At 40.8% G+C, this 4,720-nt stretch overlaps 1 long non-coding RNA gene across 1 annotated transcript; it reads right to left on the bottom strand.

The window, feature by feature from the left end:
* On the bottom strand, positions 1,166-1,641 carry LOC107628387. Its single transcript, XR_001617757.2, has 3 exons — positions 1,597-1,641; positions 1,257-1,333; positions 1,166-1,177 (listed from the first exon to the last, which is right to left on the bottom strand). It is a non-coding gene; the product is annotated as an uncharacterized LOC107628387 (long non-coding RNA).

A 4,720-nucleotide genomic window follows, 5' to 3' on the forward strand; every position in this document is an offset into this window, starting at 1 on the left:
AAAGTCTGGACAGAGCCAAGGACAGGATTAGTAAATAGCAGCTATTGCAAGTTACAAAATATTACAAACTTTTGAAATAATAACAATAAAATTTACCTGCATCAGTGTTGAGCACATATTTACAAGATCGTGATGAAGCTCCTGTCAAACTGAAATCAAAAGTCCTTACAACCTATTTAAAATTAAAGCATGATGAAATCAGCACTTGAAAATCATTCTAATCAGATAAAGGGGATTGATTGTTAGGAATATCTTGCCTTATTAGCGAGCCAGGCAACTAGTCTATCTGCATCTTTTACAAGTTCATCCATAGCACTGCCTTCAGGATCACTAGTCGCCTGAGCCAATTCATGACAAACAACTTTCATTCCTTCAACAGACTGCAGCAAAAAAATATTTTTGAAATAAGAGCTTAAACTTCATTTTCAAATTTCATGAAGAGAAGCCAGGAAAATAAAAGTCAAAAGGCATATCTTATATGTCATACTTGTTTTTATTACTATGATAATTCTAGAAAGGTTAACCGCATTTTAGAAAATGTAATAAGAAAAATGATTACTTGCTCAAGAGAACCAAAAGAAATAATATCAAGTGCTTCATTCCAATCTGTGGAGCCACTAGCAACGGCCATGGGGTACGGCATTGATTGTCTCTCAACCTCCAGTTGAGCAAAATTTTTCCTAACAAATCAAAAAGCAAGATATTAGGGATACATAGGAGTATAGGAACTATGTATTAATTTAGGCAGAAAAATCCTCTATAGTTAAGGAGCAAAAGGAAAAGAAACAAGACAAAAATTTCAGCATACCTCAAAATTGGACCAGAAAGAGATCTAGTCACTTCACCACTCTGCTCAGCAACGTTAGACCTGAAACGAAAGCAACACACATAGAAGCTTGAACATTTTAGCTAGAGATTGAGAACATTCTCGAAAGATTTATCACATTTTTCATTATTCATCCTTATATTTTTAACTTCTTTTTTAGATTTACAAAAGAAAGAACTCCAACCAGAAGGAAATAAATTAGGGGTCTAAATTTCCAGCCATAACTGCATAATGTGAATAATATTCAAAGACATAATAATAATAATACTACACACCCATTTTCCCTGACAGAGCATCTTAAAATAGCCCTTGCTTCCCCTGGCTTTCCTTCTTTTTTTCCATCTCGCGAACCTGACAAATTACTCCCATTACTGATCAGTACTTTAATAAATCTGAAAAGGAATAAAAAAGGAGCAACGTGTGCACTAACCTTCCACTTAAATTTCTCATCTAACATGCTTTTTTGAGCATCTGTTAGCTTTCCAACAAATCTCCATATGTCCTCACCTGCACAGAATGATCATAGAAGAGAAACAACTCAGAAAGGCCAAGAGATATAAACAAGACAAAAGCCAAATAAAATGTCACATCAATATCCTCCAACTTCAAGTGAAAAAGTAAAACAATAACTTCCTCCATGAAGTGCCTTCAACCAATAAATTACATTTTAATGAAAGCTCATGATTGGCAAATTTTCCAGACAATAATTCAGTACAATCACCAAGCAAAATTATTTTATAATCACAATAGATCTTCAGGGTATAGTATACCAAGAATCTTATATCCAGTGGCTAGTGTATTCAATGCGGATTTGCAGTGACTTTAGTTGCCCTCAAATGATTCTAAGCACAAATATTGCATGGGAAAGAAAATAAACATAACAATACTCATGTTAATCATTAACCCTGAGCAACAAACTAGATTAAGAATGAGCTATGATACAAAACCCTACTTTGAAGGCCTCCATATGGTTTCAAGTTCTCAAGATGAACAGCAGCAAGCCACAAATCCAAAGCATTGAATGCACATTCTCTCATGTGATTCTTGTTATCACCAAGGGATTTCAATATATCAGCCAGAATACCCTGAAACTAAAAATAAAGCACAACTTGAGATGACAACACAAGATTATTAACAAGATAGAAAATACAAAAGCAGAAAACGATCCAACAAGAAATAATCAGAACAAATAATCAGAACCAACAAGAAATAATCATAACTGAAAATCCTAAAAACAATCAGAACAGAAACAAATCCTCTGAAAAAAATTAGAACAAATAAATAAAAAATCATAACAAAAAATTAAATAATTTAAAGCTTAGTAAAATGAGAAAAAAATCAAATAATTATAAGTTTAGACAAATAAAGAAAATAGAAAATCAAGTTAAAACCCTAAACCAGGAATCAAATCTTTACCACCGCCCCAGCGATGCATCCGGCGCCGAGCTCGACGGAGATGCCACCGATCGTTTCCTTCCAGATCCTGCCGCCGATTCATGGATAAACATCATAGACGTCGGCAGTAGCAGAATGAAGGTTGGCGCTGACGGGTTGCTGCTGACGAGCAGCGCTGACGAGTTGCGCTGATGAGTGGTGCTGACAGTTGGCGCGACGCGTGTGAGAGAGGGAGACGGTGGCGTGGGGCATGAGCGAGGAGGGAGGGATGGACGTAGGTGCTGTGACGAGTTGGAGGGAGGGGTTGTGACGGGTTGAGAGAGGGAGACAGCGGCGTTGTTGGGAGAGGGAGTTATGGGTGTGTTAGGGTTGCAGAGATGAGAAGGGTGAGTGATGGCGAGCTAGGGTTAAATGATTTTCGAAACAAAGTATAGTGTATGTTGTTAATGTTATCACTTCTAGTCCAGGTTTATAAGTTAACACTCAGAAAGAAAGTGAAGTGTGAAACAAATGGGTGGAAACTAAATTTTGGAAGGAAAACTCTATGGGTACGTTTTTTCAGGGTGTCCAAATAAACACAGGATATGGGCACGCTTTAAAAAGGTGACAATTGAAAGATTATTTAGTCACGCTTTTCAAGCGTGCCGGTTTCTCTTTATGGCCACGTTTTTCAAGCGCGACAAAAAAAAGCGTGGCCAAATCACAAATCATTGGCCACCCTCATAAAAGCGTGCCGATTTCTCTCTATGGCCACGCTTTTCAAGCATAGCAAAAAAAAGCGTGGCCAAATCATATTTCAGTGGCCACCCTCGCAAAAGCGTGGCCATTGACCACTTTTGGGCACGCTTTAAAAGCGTGGCAAAAAAAAAGTGTGCCGACAGGCCTTTTTTCTTGTAGTGACAGAACAGACCAAGAAGTTGATTCCATGGGCAGTGACGATCTTGAATCAAGCTCTCCTAGTCACGAACTCACATCCGCAACTGAATTCCTTGAGCCTGAAGAACCTTACCCAAGTGAATACGAAGATGACGTCGAGGTAAATTTCTCTCAACCTCCAACGTATGACTTAAGTGATGAGGAAGACATAAAAGACTTTGATCAGGACGCAGTTGCAGCTAAAGAATTTTGCAGAGAAGTGGAGGAATTCACAGAAGATTACTAGGGAGTAGAACTTACAGAACCACTGGAAACACCTATCCCAAGGCCATTACCACCTAATACAAGCTTCAAGTGGGTACAATCCTTAACCTTTATCTTTACTTTTCCAGTTGAATATGGTTTGCTTGAAACAGATGGCCAGCTTAGAGCTCTCTGCGGCTTTAAAAGTAAGAGGGAAATGGCTCGCACTCAGAGCTGGTGTACAAGATTCAATAAGGTTCCACGCTTCAATTTGAAGTGCAAGAATTGGTAGCAAGTTCAATTGAATGGGACACGCAAGACGTTCGGTCATCTTGGTGAGAATACAATTTCTAAACCGCCCAGATGGAAGCATATAGACCAAGACAAAGGCGGATTTAAAAGCAAAGTTTGGGATCCTGGAATCTATTCTGACATTCGTCACCCCGGGAGCCTGAGAACCTGTTTGAAGCTGCTCAAAAGCTTCACATGCCTAGTTTGGGACCCCGGAGGCTGTTGGCATTCCAAACATTGGTGGAGATTTCTGGATGAATTTAAGCATAAGCCACCATAACAGGAAGCTCATCCAATGTCCAACTTAAGGACTTTAACTAAAAGTGCTAGGTGGGAGACAACCTACCATGGTATGGTCGCTTCTTTTTCAATTTTTATTTCGTACTGTTTGATTTTATGTTATATTATTTTTATTGAACCTGGATGTTATTCATAGCATTTGCATTAGCATTGCACACTGCATAATTGCGTACCTGCATATAAAAAAAGAGAGAGGAAGGCGTGCGACGCGACCATACTGCTAACGCGTTCGCGTCAGATGCGAAAACCACCTCCCACGCATCCGCGTCAATCACGCGAATGCGTGATCTGGAAATTGGCGTAAAAATCCAACGCCCAGAAATCTGGGCTGGAATCATGCTACTGGTGTGCGTTTAGCACAAAATGGCCCACACGTTCGCGTCCCTGACGCGAACTCGTCACTTGCAAAACACCCATCCCACGCGGAAGCGTGAGCGACGCATTCGCATCGCATGAATATTATGGCACCCCTATAGAGACAGAGAGTTGTGCTGAAACGACGCTGGAATTGTGCGTTTAGCACAATTTCCAGCGACGCGGTCGCGTGCCTCACGCGACCGTGTCATTCATCCTTTTTCCCATTCCATGCGATCGCGTCACTCGCGCGATCGCGTCAACCCCATTCCACCCTAGCCACGCGATCACGTGCCCCACGCGTTCGCGTGGATTCAAATTCACTAACCCCCAATGACGCGAAACCCTACCTCCATCGCGCCCCATTCTTCCCCCCAAACCCCCCACTGCTCCCTCTCTGCTCCCCGCCACCCACAACAACCCCCACCATCCCAA

This window comes from Arachis ipaensis, chromosome B02, assembly GCF_000816755.2.
Source record: "Arachis ipaensis cultivar K30076 chromosome B02, Araip1.1, whole genome shotgun sequence".
NCBI lineage: Eukaryota > Viridiplantae > Streptophyta > Magnoliopsida > Fabales > Fabaceae > Arachis > Arachis ipaensis.